Source organism: Malus sylvestris, chromosome 9, assembly GCF_916048215.2.
Source record: "Malus sylvestris chromosome 9, drMalSylv7.2, whole genome shotgun sequence".
NCBI lineage: Eukaryota > Viridiplantae > Streptophyta > Magnoliopsida > Rosales > Rosaceae > Malus > Malus sylvestris.
In genome coordinates, this window is record NC_062268.1 from 21867304 (window position 1) to 21877312 (window position 10009).

Sequence of the window (10009 nt, forward strand, 5' to 3'; positions counted from 1 at the left end):
TTTGCAAATTCAATTATTGGTTTCCTCCCTTGACCATTTTAGACGTTCTAGAGTGCACGATTTTATTTTTCAAGCTCTAAGTCTGGGTTACAAGTTAATGGAGAAGGTACGGTAATAATTTGTAATTTTAGATGACACACCTCGTCCTGAAGGAGGGCATGCTGGCCGTCACGTGAGAGTGACGTAACCATTTACACAGTTCGGAAGCTTTAAAGATACAATTACTAAGATGTAACACCCGAGGGTGAGTCCTACTTTTGTGAATTCTGTCAGAACACCGTTGGATTCCTTGTGGCCACCAAAGCTCTGCTATCTTGAAGCTGGAGGGGCACAAAACAAAGTTGAGTGGGTCAGTAGAACAAAGTTTTTCAAAAATCATCTCATTATCAAAATGCTAACCCCTCGCAGTAAAACCCATATACTTTCCCAGAAATATGTAATACGTATACTTGTCTCAAAACCATACTCAGAAGTAGTGATATGTGAATTATATGCCATGCCAAAATATATATCTCATCAAATCATATAAGTAACTCATGCAAAATAATATGTCAACCGGATCCACCTATAGTGGCCTGTACGGCTAAATCAATAGCTCATAACTGGGAAGTTGCTCGTGAATTCCCAAAAACAAAATCGTGAGGGAATGGTAAGCCCAAAGCGGACAATATCGTGCTATGGTGGTGGAACGGGCCTAGGAAGTGGTCCGCCCCGGGCTGGGATGTGACATTAGATCTAACTAGAAAACATTGCCCGCGCGTTGCTGCGGAATTAAGAATTATATGAAAAATTATGTTTCAACACAATGGTCAACCTAGGAGAGGGCGTAGAAGATTCACAGCTAAGAGTTGTGAGGCAAGTAATAAACAAGGTGGAGTTGAAGGTGCTACTATGGAGGAAAACTTGATAGAGGTCCCAGTTCAGGAATAAAATTCTTGGCCCCGTCTAACACACTTTGGGGAAGAAGAGGCTGATACTTGGAGGCAGAGGCTAGGGGTCAATCTAAGTGGCTGTGGCGGCTGGCCTGAAATAGCCGCAAGGCAACCATGATACACTTGATTTGGAACTGCCATAGTCTTGGGTCGGACACGGTAATTCGAGCCTTACATAGGCTCATTAGAAAATATAGACCTTCTGTGGTTTTCTTATCTGAGACTAAAATGCAAAACCACATAATACATGGAGTCCGTAGAAGGATGGGTTATACGAATGGGTGTGATATTCCTCCGGCTGGGGCAGCAGGGGGCTTGAGTCTATGGTGGGGTGACAATGTGGAGGTTAAAGTGATGGTGGCAAATAGGAATCTGATACACACTAAGATGCGATTATCAAGTGAAGAGTGGTTTCAAGCGTCTTGGATATATGGCAGTGGATTGAGGAGACGCTGAGACCGACGGATGCGCCTTGGATTTGTGCTAGAGATTTTAATGAGATTTTATCAGCAGATGAGAAGAGTGGTGGACGCCATTGGCATCGGACGGGAACTCCCATTTTGCAATCTTTTTTTAATAATATGGAACTGCTGGATCTTGGTTTTGTGGGTCCTAAATTCACTTGGAGGGCAACCAGAAATGGTGATCTGGTGCAGGAAAGATTGGACAGGGGATTGATAAATGGCAGTTGGCAAGTTAGATGGCAAAATTCGGTGATTATCCATGAAAATGTCAGGGCGTCTGATCATTGTCCTGTGGTTCTTATGACTGAACCGAAGGCTCCTAAATGTAAACCGCTGTTTCGCTTCGAGGCTTTTTGGTGTAAAGAAGAGGGATGTAGAGAGACCATTGCCAGATGTTGGAATGTGGAAAATGTTGGTGGGAGGATGGAAGCTTGGAAAGCGAAGATTCAGACCACAAGATGTGGTTTGATTAGATGGAGCACTGACAAATTTAAAGCTAGGAAGTTCGAGCTCCAACGGTTGAACTCGCATCTTGGGAGTCTTCAACGAAATTGGGAAGCAAATGGTACGGAAATTGATGAGGTCATGTCAATGATCAACAGACTGGAGGTGCAAGAGGAAGAATATTGGGCGTCAAGATCTAGAATCCAATGGCTCCAGGCAGGTGACTCGAATACAACTTTTTTTCATCAGTCGACTGTCCAAAGACGTCGTAGAAACAAATTAGCTCGAATCAGGAATGAGGAAGGCAATTGGCAGATAGGTCCGAATGGGGTTAGAATGACTGTGGAAGATCACTTTAAAAGATTATTTCAGTCTGATAGTAATTGGGACTGGGGGGATATCATGGGCTGCCTAGAACCGGTAGTAACGAGGGATATGAATGAAATTTCATGTGGTCCTATTTCTGAAGACGAGATAAAAGAGGCAGTTTTCAACATGGGTGGTTCAAAAGCGCCTGGACCTGATAGCTTTTAGGGTTTATTCATCCAATCGTATTGGGATATTATTACGGCAGATGTGAAAGGAATTGTTGCTGATTGTCTGGAAGGAGTTGGATATCCCTCTACTATAAATTCCACTCATATTGCCTTGATTCCCAAAGTCCCCAATCCTGAAGGAGTCAATCAGTTCAGGCCCATTAGTCTGTGCAATTATTCATATAAGGTGCTGTCAAAAATTTTGGCGAATCGGTTAAAGCCAATGTTGGAGAAAATCATTTCGCCAAGTCAAAATGCGTTCATACAAGGACGTTAAATACAAGATAACATCATCTTGGCCCATGAAATTTTTCATTTTCTTAAATTGAGGAAGGCTAAGACCAAATTTGAAATGGGGATCAAATTGGATATGAACAAGGTTTATGATCGGGTGGAATGGGACTTCCTGGAGACAGTTATGGAGCATCTGGGTTTCCAGTGAAGGTGGATTGCTATGGTTATGCGATGTGTTAAAACTGTGGAGTTTTCTATCTTAATAAATGGGAGGCCGGGGAGAGCTTTCAAACCATCTAGGGGTCTATGCTAAGGGGATCCACTATCTCCATATTTGTTTCTCATTATTAGTGAGGTTCTCTCTCTACTGATTAGCAAGGCGGTGCAGTAGGGGTTTTTGGAAGGACTCAAAATATCTGCTTGGGGACCGGTGCTTTCTCATTTATTGTTCGCTGATGATACTCTAATATTTCTTATGGCTACAAAGCAGAATTGCAGAAATTTATCCTCCCTTCTTCAGGTGTTTTGTCATGCTTCGGGGCAACAGGTTAGCCTTCAGAAATCGGTGATTTATTTCGGGTTAAATACCCCGACCTAGCTCGCTGTAGAGCTTTGTAACATTCTGGATATGCCTAAGGTGGATGACCCAGGAAAGTACTTGGGACTACAAACAATATGGGGAAGATCGAAGCGGGAGACCTTTCAGTTTATCAAGGACAGAATCTTGGCTAAGATTGCAGGCTGGAAACAAAGGTTTCTTACTCAAGCTGGAAAAGAAGTCCTCATTAAAGTGGTGACCCAGGCTATCCCTATGTACCCAATGTGTGTCTTCAGATTGCCGGTGAGTTTGTGCAATGATATTGATGCGGCTGTGGCGTGTTTTTTGGTGGGCGGGAGCTGATAAAGATCAAGGAATCCATTGGGTAAATTGGAAGGATTTGGGTCGGACAAAAAAATGAGGGTGGTATGGGTTTCCGTAATCTTTCTGATTTTAATATTGCCTTGCTTGCGAAACAATGTTGGCGATTGATTCATGATCCTCACTCCTTGTGGGCTCGTGTTCTAAAAGAGCGATACTTCCCTGATGTATCTTTCCTTGAGGCTAAGAAGGGCGGGAGAACTTCGTGGGCGTGGGCAAGCCTTCTTGAGGGGAGGGATCTTATTCTCAAGGGGGCTAGATGGCAGATTATGGGTGGGCAGGAAGTTCGATTTTGGGAGGACAATTGGGTCCCGAGTTTAGTAGGGGGCACCCCACACCTCTTCATCACTCGGGTCTAAATGGGGAGTGCAAAGTTGCGGATTTCATCGATCCGAGCTCGAGGGAATGGAAAGTTGACCTTCTTTCCAATCTTATCTCGGAGAATGAGAGGGATGTCATCGCTCAATTATATGTGGGTCCGGCTATGGAACCCGATAAACTTATATGGCCGTTTGATCGAAAAGGATGTTACTCTGTCAGGTCGGGATATTGGAGATGTCATAGTGGTCATCCAATTTTGAGAAGTGATCGTCCTTCCTCATCTACATTTGTTGATCCTAGGGTTTGGACGTGGATTTGGAGTTGTAAAGCCCCCCTCGAAGATGAGAAACTTTATGTGGAGAGCTCTAAGGGATGCTTGCGCCAATAAGTTTAATATGTTTCGACGTCGATGTGCTGCATCCCCTCTTTGCCCCATCTATGCCGAGAATGAGGAGACTATGGAGCATATTATTCTTCTATGCCCTTGGGTTACTAATGTGTGGAAGGATGGTTCGTTGCGTATAAAAATTAATCGTAGTTCTATCACTACCCTGGCAGATTGGGTGTGTATTGTTGGGAGTCAAAACTTGGGTAATAAGGAGGTCTTCGGTAAAACCATGGAGTACTTAGCTTTCTCTTTCTGGTTTATTTGGAGGGCCCGGTGTGATGCCGTGTTTAACGAACTTAAACCATCTACTTCCAGGACTACCCAGATCATCTTCAGTGCGTTGGACTCTTTTAAGATGGCTTCATCTTCCTTGCAGGGGTCACCTGCTACCCGAGGTATTATTTCTCGCAATGTGCATTGTTCCGTTGTGTGGTCTCCTCCCCCAGTTAATTGGGTTAAGGTTAATGTCGATGCATGTTGGAATCATGACTCTCATTGCGGTCAAGTCGGGATTGTGGTTAGAGATTGTTTTTCGGGTTGCCTAGCGATGAGTAGTGTTTGGGTGCAGGCGTCCTCAGTGTTAATGGCAGAAGCTATCGCTGTTTTGGAAGGTTGTTTATTGGCAAAGAATTTACATGTGCAGGAGGTGGTTATTAAGTCGGATGCACAATCTATTATGCGGTCCCTCAATGCCCGTGCACTGAGCTGTGATTGGGATCTTCTCCCAATCCTTAGTCGTGTTTTGAAGGTGGGGAGAAGCTTTCAATCTTGCTCCTAGTCGTGGATTCCACGATCAGCAAATATGGCGGCGGATTTTGTCGCAAGGTTTATTTCTTCGGAGATGTGTGGCTTTAGCTGGGTTGACAGACCACCATCTTCGTTAGTTGGCATTCTGAACAAAGACGGGCCACTATGTCCTCACTCATAAGGGTGGAGGGTTTTTTGCTTGGGTGGTGGTACGTTTGAGCCCTTTGGACGGTGTCTTTGGGGTCTTGTTCTTTGTTTCTGTTTTTTATGGTCTTGCGGGACTGTCCTCTGTGTGTTTGTTAGGCCTCTGTGCCTTTCTGGTTTGTATGAAGCTTTTCTTATCCAAAAAAAAAAAAAAGGTATAAAAGACTGTTACAAAAGATTAAATATAGGAAAAAATATTATTTATTAGGGTGTAACCTTTTTTTGCCACTGATAAAAAGAGGTCTTCCGATTTTTTTTTTTAATTTTTTTTGTGAGACATTGTAGTTGCCTCATCATTGGTCTCATCTTCAAGAAAGAAGGTTACATTGTACCTGTGTTTAAATGTAATTTAGAATGTTAAATATCAAATAAAGTAAAAAATAATTTGCAATTTGCATAAAAGACTTCAAATTATCCAAAAAAAAGAGTAAAACTTCCTGCAATTTGGCCTCCACATAAAAGAAAGATTAATGAAGGATGTGTACAGTCAAACTCACAATTTAATAACAAAAGTTAAGTAATAAGTTTAAAATGTCAACTTATTCATCACTTTACAAATGAGGTAAACATTCATAATTGATTTTATCACTGAAAAAATAATTTAAGAACCAAGTTAAAACCCATAGGCTTATTCCATGCATTTTGAAGGGGACCTAGTTTACTTTTTAATTTTACTTGGAATAAATAACACTTTACATTTCATCTACAACCTAAAACAACAAAACAATGTAGGAAATGGTATAAAACAAACATTAAAATACAGAAGGTAAGGCCCAAACCTATGACTGAGGATCTTTGATTGCTAAATGATTAGAGCTTGAACTGGTTCTAAGCAAGATCTATCCCTTCATACTCATCAAATGATCTGTAATTGCAACAACAATAAAAAAATCCATAAAAATCACTTTAAAAAGTCTGCCAAATACCAAAAAGAATTCAAATTTTCTCAAGATTTAGCCTAACCATTTTGCTAATTCCCATCAAAAACTTTTTTCACTGCATTTGACACCAGTGGACTAAGTTCCTAATTTGTAAGCAAAACCAATTCTTTTTTCCACTGTAAATATCATCAAGTTTAATCTTTTTATCTCCTTTTATTCCTACCAACTGCGACCTCTTTTCATCTCCTTTTATTCTTACCAACTGCGACCTCTCTCCCAAATTACACACTTTCTAATATCATTTTCTCACCAATTATTACAACAAAATTTCAAACTTGTTTTCTTTTCTTCTCAATATTTACATGGGAAATAATTTGAAATGGTGGACCTTTTGACTCAATCTCATGGACATTACCAACACAGGACATCCAATCTCAAGATGGAATAAGATTAATCAGGCGGGAATTATAATGGAAGACCTTTTTAACACCACTTTGTCAGCACCTTCAGCAACTTAAAAAGTTTGGCTCTTAAACAAGCAAGCTTGTTTGTTCTTTATAAACGAAATGGCCAGAATGATCTGTGCTTTAAACACAATATTCATCCCTAAATTGAAAACCACCAATCCAAAAAAATAAATTAGATGCACTGACAAAGCTAAAAAATATGGCCAATTCACCTTGATGCCTTGTGGATCAGCAACCATGGTCGGAGAAGAAGAGAGAATGAAGATGCTCTAAAGGTCACTGACTATCAGGTTCTGAGTGGGAGGTGAAATAAAAAATAAATAAAAAATTTCAATCCATTTGTAAATCCAAAATCACAAAACCCCATATTTGAAAAAACAAAACCCCCAAGATGTAAGACTCGAAAAACTTACCAGAAAACCCCTAGCTTTTCTGGGCAAAAAAATTCCTTGAAATCAATCTAAAATACTGAAGAAGCTTACCTGAGTTCAATAAAAATCGAAATTTAAGCAACTTCCTCACCTGGAAATGTTGTTGGATTAGATGAGCCCAGAAATTCCAATCGAAACCAAATTGGCACAAATTTCTGAAACCAAAAACCAAACCACATCAGATATTCTCAAAAACCATCTAAGAAAACATAGAAAATCGAAACCTTGTTCGGTGAGAAACATACAAAACTTATTTGCAAACAGTGATCAAATTAGCCAAAAAATAATTCCAATCGAACCAAAAAGGGGTAGAAATTAACAATTATGATAAGTAATCGAAGAACAACAAAGCAAAAGGCTCAACATTTTGAACAACAAAACCAACGAAGCAGCACAGCGACAGAAAAAAGAATCCCAGGCGAAGAGAAACAAGCGGCGAAAAACGAACGAACTCGTGGTATCTAAGAGAGGAAAGCGGAAAGAAATATCTAGAACAACCGAAGCCAAAAAGCACCCAACGATGAAAGACACGTAGAACCATACGGGCAAAACGGTCTTATTATGGTAGAAAGGCAGCACCAAAATGGAGAGGACGAAAATTGTTGAGAGGCAGTTTCGCCATTTTACTGCTCTACCAAGGGAGTTTGAGTTTTAGTATATATAATTATGGGTTGTGAATTTGTTCCTCTTTTTCTTCTCTTCCAAGTTCTAAACACAAAACCTTTGAATCAGAACTCAATAAGTTTTAATCCTTGAATACTAAAAAAATAAGCAAATCGTTCATGTAAACACGAAAATTCTGTAACGAATGAAACGAAAACACGTGTACAAAGTAGATTTGTATTGATAAATTTGTACGGTTACAATATTTGTTTACAACTTTCCTCTAATTCAGTCTTCAATTTTGATGTAGTTGCGTAGGTTGTTGATCAAAGGGTCACAATGACTTGATCTCGGACGAACGATTGAACGATTACTTGAAGTTTCGAGCTTGAAACAACGCTTGGATGGTCTTCACCTCAAAGCTGCAGCAAAGGTAGTGTTGATGTAGGATTTCGTTGATTCAAGGGTCTTGTCGACTTGATCTTGAAACAAACATATTTAAATTTTGAGCTTGCAACAAAGTCTTAAAGGAATTAGCACGAGTGCTTGTTAATTGTTCAAGGGAGCGCTTTGGCTTTGGTTGTGCGTTCTTCGAAGAGAGCTTTGGCAGTCTTCAAAGGTTTGGCAGAGGTTCTTCTCAATGTGAGAATTTCTGCCTTAAATGTAGAAATTGTCCACTCTTAGGCTTGCCTTGGACCTTGTATTTATAGACTTCCAAAATCATGCCTTTGATTTGGCTTTGATTTGTGTTTTAATTCGTCCATAGGAGAATTTAGGCATGTTTTGTGTCTTGTTTTCAGTCATTTTCCCTTACTTGGCCGAAATCTGTAGGGCTTGTTGCCTATTTCGTGAACAATCTTCAATTCTTGCTTGTTTTGTGAAAAATGCTTTAGCTTTCTTTCCGGTTTTGGAAGCAATTTGGGTCTCTTGCCGATTTTAAAGAGATTTTTTCCCCTTTGCCGAATTTTAGGAATGCTTTTGAGCTTCCTTTGCTTGATTTGTGCCACATGTTATTGATGATTTATCAATTTATGATGAATCATATGCCACATGAAGCTTTATGATGTATCATTTGTATGCAACGAAATTTACACGTTGAAACCCTAAAAAATCTAGAAAGGAGAGGTACAATTAGAACCAAGGTAGGAAGATAGATACCCAAGGCCGAATAACAGAAGCCAATCTCCAGATCCCAAAACCGATCAAGTGGGAAGAAGATTTGGGTTCGATTGGAATTGGGCTGTTTTAGCTATGCGTCCTTCGCGAGGCAGAGCAACGGAGAAAGAGAGAAAAGAAATGTAAAAGTCGTGTTTAATTGCAACCACACGATCTGATTAAAGAGATTGGACCGCTCTCGTCGATGAAAAGTGTTTCAATCGACCCAACCACGAAAGCAACAGATGTGGGGTAATCTGTAGAATGGGTTCAACGATTCGAATTTTACTTTTCAAATTCTAGAGGTAATACCAATTGTGTTCCGATTTGAAGGGTTCAACTATTTGGTTTTTCTTTCTTTTCTATTTTACGAACTCAAGGTGAAAAGTCATTTGATTCTGATTAGAATGGGTTCACAGTTTCGTTTTCTGAGTTTTTTTCCTTACTTTTTGGTACCTATATTTCAGTCCTTGAGGAGCCGCGCCCAGAAATTGGGAAAAAATATCCCAAATAATTGAACCCATTCTCCAAAATGGGAATTTAAAAAATTCAGGAAAAGGTGTTGTGCAATTTGAATCAAGCAGGAGGACACCCAAATCCATTCTCCAGAAAATGTCGAACTGGAAAAACCAACAATCCCAATTCCTTGAACCCATTTTTCCAGAAAATTATAAGGAAAAATATAAAATCAAATCGTTTAACCCGTTCCTCGAATTGCCTATAATGATAAGGCGGAGGGGACCCATATCTGATGAGAAACAACACGCGAGGAAGAGATAGAAAGATTGGGGTTTGATTGAATTTGAACATCTGGTTTGTGGTTCGTCATTCGCGAGGTAGAGAAAGGAAATGACGAAAAGAAAGAACAAGAAATGTTATAAATGCATCTTTAAAGCCCAGCCGCACGATCTCATTAAAAGAGATCAGACAGCTCTCACCGTGCCTTCCCTATTTTTCAGCTAAAACTGAGGATTCCGCTGCATAAATGAGATAGTTTCAAGTTTGGGATAAAAATAAGGGAACTTTAACGAAAAGCACCTGGTACTGTTCACTTTAACGAAAAACCACATTTTTACACTAAAAAGTCAATCCTGGTACTATTCACTTTACCCTTTATTTTGTCCTTATCATTAAAACTCAAAGTTTTCAAGCCTTTTTCATTAGTTTTCCTTAAAAATAAAGCTTCCAATAGTTTTGAAATTCTGAAAATTTCAATATATCAAAACTTTTTAAATCAAAATTAAAAACATGATATTTTTGACCCGATTCAGTCGAAAACTAGA